The sequence below is a fragment of the Cibotium barometz genome, chromosome 9, assembly GCF_041138505.1.
Source record: "Cibotium barometz isolate CiBa-2024 chromosome 9, ASM4113850v1, whole genome shotgun sequence".
NCBI classification, from domain to species: Eukaryota; Viridiplantae; Streptophyta; class Polypodiopsida; order Cyatheales; family Cibotiaceae; genus Cibotium; species Cibotium barometz.
Window position 1 is genome coordinate 38,301,530 of NC_141054.1, and position 14,373 is coordinate 38,315,902.

Below are 14,373 nucleotides of genomic sequence, written 5' to 3' on the forward strand. Positions count from 1 at the left end.
GGGAGGACTGGCATTTTGTATGCATGTTGGGCCACTGGCTGGGTTAACTCGATCTCATGATCTACTTTGCAAGACGGAGGCATCTTAGTCAGATCTTCAAGGAACACATCTGCATACTCACTTAACCACTCTGATTATTTAGCCTTGCATTTTATGTCTACTGGATTCATCTTAACGACATAAACAACTTGCCTCTTTTTGAGCCCTTTTAATAATTTAGAAGCCTTGACTAAATGCAGCACTGGGGATCCGGAAATTCTAGTTCCTTGAACTTCATTCCTGTGTGAAGGTCAAGGGAAAGAGATGGTTCCTTTGTGACAATGAATATTAGCTTGATTCTTATGGAGCCAATCCATTCCAAAGATTCCATCATAGACTCCCAAGGGTAGGACTCTGAACTGGCACTCTGTTACGTTCCCATCTACTAGACTAAACTGAATAAGGTTTGTCTCAAGGTGTGTGAAAAGAATCTTTCCACTGGCCAATTCCACTTGCATAGGTTTCCCTGATTTTTGATTTAGGACTAATTTACGCAGACATCCTGGGGAAATAAAAGAATGAGTACTGCCTGAATCAATCAAAAGCTTGAATTGCTTACCCTAGTACTCTACTGGAGTCTGGAGGACTGAAAATTGACGGTTATTCCCCTGATGCTCTATTGCTGCATAGATCTGTCCTTTTTCTTCCTCCACATAAACAATGACTTATACAACAGAGAATTTTTCTCCACAAAACACTTCTTTATTTGTATAAAAGTTGCAATATGTACATAGAGCAGCTCGGCTCCTAAAGTCAAAATCTCCTCGGGAGACGCATAAGACGACGGTACTGGGCTATAGACATGCTCTGATGATACAACTACCAAGGGCGCAACTATCTTCTCCTTAGGAATAAAGCGACTAAGGAGTCTGTAGATTTGGCGCAGGAAGGTCTGAAATTTCGAGGTGTTGAGTGATATAAAATAACACCGTGTATCACTTTCAGTCTTATCAGAATTATATTTAATGAGAGATTTTGCCTTAGCATCGCACGCTAGTCGCAAGAGGCATGGACAAACTGCCCTACAAACCACTTGTGCTGCTGTCTCTCCGCGGGGTCGTCAGAGAAATATAGATCCTTGAAATGGCCTTCGAGTCTGGCTTGGCTTGTTCGAGTTGTAGAGCAGAAGAGATGAGATGCTCGAAGGCCAACGCAGTCATGTCTTGTGACTGGGTGAGGTCGAGGGAACACCAAATAAGTGTGGAACTTCCATCTATAAAATCAAATTCTTTGATTAAAAATCTTCATTAATGATGCTTAAGGAATGAAAATCCAATATGTAAATACTCTTTCTGAGTTTTTATTACAATTTTCTGATAAGAATTCATTTGTCCTTATTATCTTTCAACAAAGCTTTGATACTAGTTGTGACACCCCCGCCCCACTCCGCAGTGCCCCCTCCGAGGGCGTTGGCTGGCGAAAGCAGCGTCAGCCTCTCGCGTGGGGCGGGGATCCACACTCGGGGCCTCACCAATGGATGTCCGGACAAGAGACTAGTCCGACGGTTCCTCCGAAACCAAACTCGGAAAACTTCCCTCGCCCCGAAGGCACGTGCGATTCCTCTAGGGAAAATCTTCTAACGGGGGAATTAATCTAACGAGTCAAAGTCTTAACTAGTTAAACTGATCCGACCGAACCTGAAGTCACATGGCCCGATCAAAGAACAGACTTGCACTTGGTCCATAGAATCATCGCTTTTTTCCTCCTTTAATGAGGTACAACCCGCTAATTCCCTCCCACAGAACAAAGGTCTTCTCAGGACTTAATCTAACTAACGTAGCTAATCATATCTTAATTGTTTCGCAAGAATCCCCTGATCCAGCCTACCCCAATCGGCCCATGGGTTAGCCAACCACCTGACCACTGTATTGGTGGGATTCCTTTTGGTTATGTTTTTCCCGGGTACCGAGGAAAAGAGTTCCGAGGCCCCCTAGAGCCGGCTTTCATGCAAAATTTAAAGTAGGCATACTACATACACACTTGATATGAAATTGCCATTTATAACAAATTCGACTGTCTTTATAACAAACTCGACTATCTTTAAAACAATCCTTTAATGAAAATCATAATATTACTGATCATCAACCTCCAAAATTCTGAGTCTATTGTATTACAAAATGTGTCCTCTGGACTCTCTGTTGAAGACCAGCTGGCCAACCAACAAGATCTAATATCAAAATTTGATTCACAAAAGTCATTCTTTTTAGTCCATCTGAATCTTCCTCGATGCACAAATGGGTGTCCTAGCAACCACGAGCCCGTGCATCCCTGGTCAGAACCCTCTAGGATCCTACTTAGGTGTCCTAGCACTTCACTCAGGGACTGCTTCGACGGTCCTCGCCCACCATCGTACCGAAAGCGCATCATTTTAACCGTACTGAGGCTAGTCAAGACCTCGGCAGGCTTTGCCAGCAAGCGACGTCCCTCGACGACTCCCTGCCAGCTATTGCAACGAGCCTCCTCTTAGTAAAACACATGCCAAATGCTTCCTCCAGCATTCTGGCATAAAACAGTCCTTTAAACAAAAATAGAGGTTCTATGCAAGTAAAATTCCCAGTTTGAGATTGGTTCCACAAAACCCCTTTTTCCTTAATTCCCAATTTCATAATGACAATCCTTGATCTCTCATCAGGGTAATCTACCTTCATTTGACTGATTGTCCAACTAGATTCTTGGTGATTTTGGTTAAAGGAAAACTAGTTAAATTCAACAGTAGTCTATTCTTTGTAGGAATTGGTCTCATGAAGTTTTTGCTTGATTCAGATTGAGAGATGGACAAGTAGGTTTACTGTCCGTCCCTCTCGTACCAAAATCATTCGGTTTAGTTCTAACAAAAGGATTTTCTTCAAATAAACATCTATTTTTGGGTAAATACCAATTTAGTGATTTAACACATAAAATATCTAAAGATATTCTTTCTACCATTTAATTTCTCAACCTTAATTTCCTAGGTGGAATTATGGTGAAAATTTCTCTTTTGTAATTAAAAATTAAAAATTCATCTTTTGTAATTAAAAATTAATTCAAATCTTTCTCTACTTAAATATCATAAAAATTCTTCCTTTAATTAAATATAATTATCCATTTTTTTAAATAAGCTTAAAATTTCTCTTTTCCTCATTTAAGGATTAGGTTCCAATTGTCATGGGAATTCCTCTTTTATCATAAAATGATCTTATCTAAAATTCCTCTTCAAATTAAATAAAAGTATGCATTATTCCAAATATACCAAGAATTCATCTTTTTCCATTTAAATGATTAAATTCCAAATATGATGGGAATTTCTCTTTCATCATTTAAATTTATTAATGCATAAAATTTTTTTAACTAAAATTTCTCTTAAAAATTAAATAAAAATACCCATTAATTTAAATATGACAAGAATTCCACTTCTTCCATTTAAACATTGAACTCCAAATATGATGGGAATTACTCTTTCATCATTTAAATTTATTCATGCTAAAAAATAATTTATCTAAAATTTCTCTTTAATTTTAAATAAAAATATTTATTATTTTAATATACCTTTTTTTCTCTTTCTCCATTGAAAATACATGGATCTCCATTATCATGGGAATTCCTCTTTTATCATAAAAATGAAATTACTAAAAAATCCTCTTTTTTTCTAATTAACTACTTATGCGGTGTAAACATTAAAAATTAATTTTCCATGGATATGATGAGAATTATTCTTTTAGCATAGGATAACTAATCCTAGAATATGGTAGGAAGTCTTCTTTTCACATTATGCATAAAAATGACTTATGTATTAATTTCTAAAAATTTTACCATAGCTCCGCTGCTATTACTAATAATTTTTAATAATTTTGAAAAGAATAAAACTTAGTAATACAATTATGATAGATTAACTATCAGTAGATCTAAATCCAATTTATGGATCTAAATCATAAGTTCATCATAATTTATGTAGCATAAAAGCATTAAAAAGCCATTTCGTTAGCCTCTAGCTTAACTAGCATAGAGTTTGATTTTAGAATTAAGAATCGCTCCATGAGAAGCATCATTTGAATAGAGAATTGGTCATAAGAATGACCATTCTTTGGGGATCGACCAAGACTGCAACAATTGTAGGTTACAGGTATTATGTTACATTCATTGATGAACACACTAGGAAAGTGTGGGTTTACTTCATGAAGGAGAAAAGTGAGGTGTTTGCATATTTTCAAAGATTTAAAGCCTTGGTTGAGAAGGAAAAAGGCATACAAATAAAATGCTTAAGATCAGATGGTGGGGGAGAATATTTCTCCAATGAGTTCAGCAATTTCCTAAGGAAGCAGGGAATCAAGAGATAGTTTACATTATGTAGGTACACTCCATAATAGAATGGTGTTGCAAAAAGAAAAAACAGGCACATTGTAGAAGTGGCACGTGCCTTGATGGGTGAAAAGAATATGTTACATTATTTTTGGGCAGAAGCAATAGCAACTGCTATGTATATTATGAACAGGACACCCATTGTAGTTGTTCATGGTATGACTTCTAAACAGAAGTTTACAGGCATAAGACCAGATGTGTCTCACTTGAAAGTGTTTGGGTGTATTGCATATGTGTATGCTCCTAATTAAGTGAGAACAAAGTTGGATCCAAAGGCAAAGAAATGCATCTTTATTGGTTATGCTATGGAGCATAAAGGTTATAGATGTTATAACCCTACCACTCATGAGATGCAAGTAAGTAGAGATGTCTCTGACGAGATGACTAGCTGGTATGCACCAGTAGAGTGAAGGTAACAAAAGATGCATATGTAAGAAGTGCTTATGCTGCACCACATGTAGAGCAGTAATCGCAGGTGCTTAGTGGACCTGGAGAGTTCTCTAGCAGTGGATCCAATGTTAGCCCATGGTTAGGCAGGTTGAGGACAAATGCATGTACACATGTATCACACAAATGCATGTACACATGTACACATGTATCACACAGAGAGAAGGAAAAGGTAGATCAACCTTTTGTGCCTCATTTGTGAGAAAGTCACTCATATGTGGATGGTGACTCTAGTGGCTCTGAGCACAGCATTAATGAGGAGCTTGGCATTCCATCTGTGGTTACTCCTAGTGTAAGGAGCACGCGGGCTATTTTGAGGACACTTGGCAGTGATCCAGGTGTACGTAGGTCTACGAGGGTTAGGTACCCTATTGACAAATTGAGATATGTTGGATATACAACCCATCATTATGCTTACATGGTTAAAGCAATACAAGAATTGGAGCCTACTTGTTTTGAGCAGGCACTTGGAAATAAGAAATGGGAAGATGCCATGAAATGAGGAGATGGCAGCATTGGATACAATGCAACATGGGAGTTAGTGCCTTTGCCGAAGGAAAAGAAGGCAATTGGATGTATAAAGTCAAGCATAACATTGATGGTTCAGTGAGCAGGTATAAGGCAAGATTAGTGGGGCCAAAGGCTATGTGCAGACTCATGGCATTGACTATGAAGAGATATTCAGCTCGGTTGCAAGAATGGCAACCGCGAGAGCTGTCATTGCTATGGCTGCAACAAAGGGTTGGTCTTTACATCAGATGGATGTAAAGAACGCCTTCTTGCATGGTGTTTTTTTACAAGAAGAAGTTTATATGATGCAGCCACCAGGTTATGAGAGTGATGCATGCCCAAATTTTGTGTGTAAGTTACGCAAAGCCTTGTATAGCTTGAAGCAGGCACCCAGAGCATAGTCAAACAAGATCGGGGAGTATCTTGTTACCATTGGATTTTAGATATCCAATGTAGATTTTTCACTTTATGTAAAACAGATAGATAGAAGGATCATGCTATTAGTAATCTATGTGGATGACTTGATTATCACTCGTGAAAGTGATGTTGACATACATGATGTCAGGAAGATTTTGAAGCAAAACTTGTTTGAGATGAAGGATTTGGGTGAGCTGCGGTATTTTTCAGGCATAGAGGTGGTGAGATCACCTCATGGTGGCATTTTGTTATTGCAAAGGCAATATGGCTTGGACATGTTTTCCAAGTATGGTATGACATGCTGTAAGCCTATTTCTATATGCCATTGGAGCAGAATGCAAAGCTTTTCGCAGATACAGGTGAGCTTTTGTGGATGACCCCACTACATACAGGTGCATAGTGGGTAGCTTGATCTACATAACCACCCATTACAAGAGGCTAGACTTGATTTATGATGTTGGACTTGTGAGTCAGCTTATGCAGGTCCCTAGGAAGCCACACTTGGATGTTCTCCGGTACATAAAGTCCATAGTTGATTATGGACTTTTCTATGAGGCTGGTATACATAGGTACACAGATGCTGATTGGGCTTGTAGTGTTGCAGACAAAAGATCTACCAGTGGTTTTATGTTCTCATTTAGGAGTGATGATGTGAGTTGGAGAATTAAGAAGCAACTAACAGTGGATAGGGCAGTTTTGTGACAACATGAGTAACATATAGTTGACTAGTAACCCAATATACCATGCTAGAATGAAGCACATTGAGGTGCACTATCACTTTGTGAGGGAGAAGGTTCTAGCAGGTGATGTAGATATGGTATATATCAGCACAGAGGATCAAGTGGCTGACATCTTCATGAAGGCATTGGGCATAAAGAAGCTCCATAGGTTTAGGAGCTTACTTGGAGTGCAATGTGTAGAGTTGAGCTCAAGGGGGAGTGTTGAGATATTGAGCTCAACTAGTGACAGTGGACATTGATGACCCGCCTGGGTGACACCTTCTGCACTTATGCCACTACCATGGTTGGTGAGATTATGGTTGATATGCCACCAATGTATGACTAGCTGTGTGATAGCCACTTTAGAGTACTAGAGTTATGGCATAGTTATAGCGCCAACTCATATAGTCGGGTTCACACTATAGCGCCAACTCATATAGTCGGCGGGTTCACACTATAGACCAACCACTTTGTATGTTATTGTAGGATATTACTTTCCCTTTATGTATGTACTCTTATCTTTTAGTTATATGGTTGTAGAGAAGAGAAGAAGATAGAAGAAAATTTAGACATCCATCTCTCTCTTATGTTTTGCTTTATCTTGTGTGTGTGTGTGCGTTTTGCTTGCAAGCAACTCAACCTCTCTCTCTCCCCCACATTGCACATCAAGTCTTTGTGTCCTCCCTAATTATTTTGTAATCCATTTTTAGGAGTATAGGGATGATTTTATTTGGCCTTATCTTACATATCAAGTCTTTGTATCTTCTCTGATTTAATAGGAGACGTTCTTGTGGTTTACTTGCCACATCATTTAAATTGATGATTTTACTTCCCTAGTTGTGAGGAGATGTTCTTGTGGTTTATTTGCTTCTTATTTGGTTGTGCCACATCATTTAAGTTGCTAATTTTTTCAAGGTTGGTGATGGATTTGGGGCTTTTTGCTTTGGAACCCATATTATTGAATTGCCATCATAGAATCCTAGCTTCTAAGAGACTTTTGGGTGACCATTGTCAATATGTAACATGGGTTCTTTATGGTCAATGTTTCCTATAATTATTTGTAATTGTCACATTTCTAGCCACTCCTCTTATGGTGGTGCTACATCATTTTGGGTGCAGGTTCTTGTGGTATTGAAATAAGGGTGGTGAGGTTTTGTTGAAAAGAGGTACTCCATGTTTAAGAGGAGAGGGATGATTTTTGTTGGCATTATCTTGCACATCAAGTCTTTGTGGCTTCCCTAATTATGAGGAGAGGTTTTTGTGGTTTACTTGCTCCTTATCTGGCTACTGCAACACCATTTTAAGTCAATGATTAAAGAAGATCTTTGCAAGTTTGGTGATGGATTTGGGGATTTTTGTGGTTTACTTGCTCCTTATCTGGCTATTGCAACACCATTTTAAGTCAATGATTAAAGAAGATCTTTGCAAGTTTGGTGATGGATTTGGGGATTTTTGATTGGAAACCCAAGTTATTGAATTGTTGGCATAGAACCCTATCTTCTAAGAGAATTTTAACCATTGTTAATGTGTAACATAAGTTCATTGTGGAAAATATTTCCTAGCATTGTTTAGCCTCTTCTTTGAATTGTCTTGTCGAGTACAAGGGTGTGGGGGTGGTTTTAAAAGACAAAGTTGAGTTTTGCCTTCATGAATCTTTTGGGGATTTACCAAGCTTTTTGGGACCCAAACGATGTTTACTTCTTAAATTGAGCTTAAGTTTGCTTAAACTTAGGTCTATGCATGGCCTCCTCTGTAGAACCACTCTAGGGGGTTTCTTGATGGCAAAGGCATGCAACATTATTCTTAGGTAGCTAAATGACAGTATTACCCTTATTTTATCCTTGTTCTTATAGTAGTTGATTGGGATCCAATCATTGTTGAAGGGTAGTTTGTTATGGTTTTTGCTTTTCCTTGACTGCTTCTTGACTTTCTTTAATAGTGCACTTTTAGGGGATCCATAGTCCTATGTAACTATCAAAGTAGGCTTGAACAATGAGAATGTTCACCCACTATATGAGTGGTATGAGGATGGAACCGTCAAAGTAGGCTTGGACAATTAGAATGTTCACCCACTATATGAGTGGTATGAGGATGGAACCGTCAAAGTAGGCTTGGACAATGAGAATGTTCACCCACTATATAAGTGGTATTAGGCTTGGGATACTATTATAAATAGGCCTAGTTAGGGTGGGGTAGTATTATAGATAGGCATATCAAGGCTGGGATACTATTACAGATAGGCCTAGTTAAGTTTCTCATAAAAGGGGTCTCTATGGTTAGGATCTCTCTTCGGAGACATTTGTTGAGGGTGAGGTTAGATTTATGTTTGGAATGGGTGTTGACAATAAGATTTAATTTATGTTGAGAGGGGGTATTGATGTTAAGGCTCTAGATTTTATTGGTAAGGCTTATTAGAGTTCACAAGATGAATTTATCTTTTTCGGAGAGGATTTTCAATGTTGAAGGTGGGGCATGACTTGGAGGGGCAATTGATAGTGAGATTACACAAGACGATTCTTCTTTGTGGCCCATTTTACCATCACCATTTTGGGCTAACATTAGCGTAGCAAGATGCTACTACCAATTGAGAGATGGCAATTAGTGGCTTTAATCCACTCTTGTATTAGCATTACACTAGATATCAATCACAAACAACCTACACTTCCACGGATTATTTCCAATGCGTTAAATTTGCTTTAAAAATCCAACACATGATGTGTGTGTGTGTGTGTGTGTGTGTGTGTGTGTGTGTGTGTGTGTGAGAGAGAGAGAGAGAGAGAGAGAGAGAGAGAGAGAGAGAGAGAGAGAGAGAGAGAGATTATTTTATGTATGTATATGTGTGCATGTGTGAAAGAGAGAGAGGGAGAGAGGGAGGGAGGGGGGTTTAAATGTTTTTAATCATTCCCAAGTATACGTGTCTGTGTACGATTGATAGGGGATGCTATTTTACATATGTACCAAGTACATTTAATGTGTGCATGTGTGAAAGAGAGAGAGGGAGAGAGGGAGGGAGGGGGGTTTAAATGTTTTTAATCATTCCCAAGTATACGTGTCTATGTACGATTGATAGGGGATGCTATTTTACATATGTACCAAGTACATTTAATGTTTTTAATCATTTCAAAGTTTACATATAACCTGTACAATTAATAGGGATGTTATGAGGCTTTTAGGCTTACCTTGTGAGCTCAATGAGCAAAGGCACAAGGTAAGGCTGAGGCTTCTAGCTTTACCTTGTGAGCTCAATGAGCGAAGGCGCAAGGTAAGGCTGAGGCTTCCAGCTTTACCTCGTGAGCTTAGTGAGCAAAGGAACAAGGTAAGGCTAAGGCATCCAACCTTCCATTGTGAGCTTAGTAAGCAAAGGTGGAAAATTTCTTAGCCATTCATGACAAAAGCTTTGATGCATGGGAACATTATGATTCCTTTAATACTTGGGGTTATTTCAAGTGCCACGAAAGTGTTGGTTCTATTTCAATTGAACCATGAAGGCTAGGTTTGTGTACAAAGATTTGTACACATGGGGACCTAATGCCTCTTTGGTTCTTTTTTTGTTGAGTAACCACTTGCTCTCAAGACGTGCCCCACATTTTTTGTTTCCACCTCTTGTTTCTCCTCCTTTTTCTTATAGATCTGATAAAGCTTGTAATAGGTGGTATGATAGGCCCATAGAGCAGAGTGAAACTTATGCTCCCAATTGCTTTTGGATGCCTCTACCATCTTGGTGAGAAGAATTACACACAATGTTTTGTTTTGGTGCTCTGTTCTTGGAAATTTTCTTGTGGGTAGTAAGGTGGCATTCTGTGCACCCACAAGGATCTCTTTAAGTAAGAACTACCACAATTTCTCACTATTTCTATTGGGTAAACAAAGCAAGTAGACACATTTTCATGAAAACTTTCATAAAGGAATTCTTTTATGAGTAAGAAATCTAGATACCACTTTGTTTATAAAATGTGTACCACAGTTACTCACTATTTGTTGTAGTGGGCAAATCAAAGCAAGTAAACACATTTTCATAATAGCATCCTCTTTCTGTGTAGCTTTGGCCTAAGTCCACTTGGTGAAATAGTCACTATGATAAAATATGCATGGGCTCCTGTAAAGAGAATGTGGGGGAGAGGGGGAGCTTCAAACCCTAGCAAGCAAACACACACACACAAGAGAGAACAAGACACAAGAGAGAGATGGATAGCTGAATTCTCTTCTATCTTATTCTTCTCTACTCAACCAACATAACATAAAGATAAGAGTACACAATATATCGGTTAGTACTCAACTACTACAATATACAAGGGTCGGTCCATAATGTGAACCTGACTAAATGAGCTAGCGTTATAACTATGCCAGTCTCTAGTAATCCAAAATGGTTGTCACACAACCTGTCATTCCACTGGCCACATATCACCTATAATCTCAACAACCATACTAGTGGTGTAGATGCGAAAGCTATCACCCAAGTGGGTCATCAATGTCCGTAGCACTAGTTGAGCCTGATATCTCAACACTCCCCCTCGATCTCAACTCCACACACTACACTCTAAGTTAGGTCCTAAACCCGTGGAGCTTCTCTATGCCCAATGCCTTCATGAAGATGTCAGCCACCCACCTGATCCTTTGTGTTGACATATACCAAATCTACATTTCTTGCTAGAACCTTCTCCCTCACAAAGTGATAATGCACCTCAATGTGATTCATTCTAGCATGATATACTGGGTTACAAGCCAACTGTATGCTGCTCATGTTGTCACAATATATGACAATTGCCCTATCATGAGCTCTCCCATGTCACCAAGTAGCTTCTGAAACTAAGCTGCCTCACAAGCTGCCATAGCAGCACCCCTGTACTCTACCTCTGTACTCGACAAGGCAATTGTTGGCTGCTTCTTACTACTCCAACTCACAATATCACTCCCAAATGAGAACTTAAAACCACTGGTAGATTTCCTGTCTCTGCAATACTACCAGCCCAATTAGCATCTTTGTATCCATGCAACTGTATCTCTATACCAACCTCATAGAAAAGTCTATAATCAACTGTGGACTTTATATACCTGAGGATCCATCTAGCTAGATCCAAGTGTGGCTTCCTAGGGGCCTGCATAAACTGACTCACAAGTCTAACAGTATAGCTCAAGCCTGGCCTTGTAATGGTCATGTAGATCAAACTACCCACTATGCACCTATATGTAGTGGGGTCCTCCAAAAGCTCACCTGTATCTGTAGAAAGCTTTGTGTTCTGCTCCAATAGCACTAAAATAGGCTTATAGCCTGTCATACATACCATACTTGGACAATATGTCTAAGCCATACTGCCTCTGCAATAACAAAATGCCATGAGGTGATCTCACCACCACCTCTATGCCCAAGAAATACTACAGCTCACCCAAATCCTTCATCTCAAACTTCTGCTTCAAAAGCATCCTGACATCATGTATGTCTACATCACTATCACCCCAGTGATAATCAAGTCATCCACATAGATTACTAATAGCATGATTCCTCTACCTATCTTCTTCACATATAGTGAAAAATCTACATTGGATATCTGAAATCCAATGGTAACAAGATACTCCCCGATCTTGTTTGACCATGCTCTGGGTGCCTTCTTCAAGCCATACAAGGCTTTGCGTAACCTGCACACAAAATCTAGATGTGTTATCACCAGTGATAATCAAGTCATCCACATAGATTACTAATAGCATGATCCCTCTACCTATCTTCTTCACATATAGTGAAAAATCTACATTGGATATCTGAAATCCAATGGTAACAAGATACTCCCCGATCTTGTTTGACCATGCTCTGGGTGCCTTCTTCAAGCCATACAAGGCTTTGCGTAACCTGCACACAAAATCTAGATGTGTATCACTCTCATAACCCGGTGGTTGCATCATGTACAATTCTTCTTACAAATCACCATGCAAGAAAGCATTCTTTACATCCATTTGATGTAAAGACCAACCCTTTGTTGCCATAGCAATGGGACGGTTGCCATTCTTGCAACTGGGCTGAATGTCTTCTCATAGTCTATGTCATAAGTCTGCGCATAGCCCTTGGCAACCAATCTTGCCTTGTACCTGCTCTCACTGAACCATCAACATTGTGCTTGAATTTATACACCCACTTACATCCAATTGCCTTCTTTTCCGTAGGCAAAGGCACTAACTCCCATGTTGCATTTGCATCCAATGCTACCATCTCCTCATCTCTATGGCATCTTCCCATTTCTTATTTCCAATTGCCTGCTCAAAGCAAGTGGGCTCAACCTCCTATATTGCTTTTACCATGTAAGCATAATGATGGGTTGTATATCCATCATATCTCAACTTGTTAACAGGGTATCTAACCCTCGTAGACCTGCGTACTCCTTATACCAGGAGTAACCACAGACGGAATGCCAAGCTCCTCATCAAGGCTCTGCTCAAAGGAGCCACTAGAGTCACCATCCACATATGAGTGACTTGCTGACAGATCAAGCACAAAAGGTTGATCTACCTTTTCCTTCCCTTTCTGTGATACATGTGTACCTGCATCATTCCTCAACCTGCCTGACCATGGGCTAACATTGGATCCACTACTCAAGGACTCCTTAGGTCCACTCAACACTTGTAATTGCTGCTCTACATGTGGTGCAACATCAGCAGCTCTTACATCTGCATCTTCTATTGCCTTCACTTCTACTGGTGCATACCAGCTACTCATCTCATTGAAGACAACATCTCTGCTTACTCGCATCTCACGAGTGGTAGGGTTATAGCATCTATAACCTTTTTGTTCCATAGCATAACCAATGAAGATGCATTTCTCTGCCTTTGGATCCAACTTTGTTCTCACTTCATCAGGAATATGTACATATGCAATACACCCAAACACTTTCAAGTGAGACACATTCGGTCTTATGCCTGTGAACTTGTGTTCATAAGTCATACCATGAACAGCTACAATGGGTATCCTGTTCATAATGTACATAGCAGTTGCTACTGCTTCTGCCCAAAACTAATGTGGCATGTGCCACTTCTGCAATGTACCTGTTTTTCCTTTCTACAACACCATTCTATTGCGGAGTGTACCTGCACGTAAATTGCCTCTTGATTCCTTGCTTTCTGAAGAAATCATTGAACTTATTGGAGAAATATTCTCCCCCACCATCTGATCTTAGGCATTTTATTTGCATGCCTTTTTCCTTTTGGACCAAGGCTTTAAATCTCTGAAAGTGAGAAAACACCTCACTTTTCTCCTTCATGAAATAAACCCACACTTTCCTAGTGTGGTCATCAATGAATGTAGCATAGTACCTACAACTTGCAATTTTTGTAGTCTTGGTCGGTCCCCATACATGTGAATGTATGACATCTAATGGCATTGCACTGACATGCTTTTTATGTGTGGGAAAGCATGTTTGGCTTGCTTACCAAGTTCGCATGCTTCACATACCTTATGCATACTGTCAACCTTAAACTTTGGTAAACCTGCAACAATATTTTGGGCCTGCATAGACTTCAGTCGTTGTACATTCACATGACCAATGTGCTTGTGCCATATGTCAATATCTACAATGACACCTATTCCATGCACAAACATGGATACCTTTATCTTAGGCATGTTCACATCCAAAGTAAATATCCTGCCATTTTTGTTACCCTTTGCAAAACCAATCGACACTTATTTTTGAAGTCTTCCACAAAACATCCTTGAGGATTAAACCTCACTTGTAGACCTTGCTCAACCATCTATCCAACAGAAATCAGGTTCTTTGTAATATTCGGAACATGAAGTACATTAACCAAGTACTTCATTTTTCCATCGTGCATAGACAATGGCACTTTATCAACATGCACAATGGGATGTGCAATATCATCATCTGTTTCTACATAACTTGGATTTTTTATTTTTTGTATATCTCTA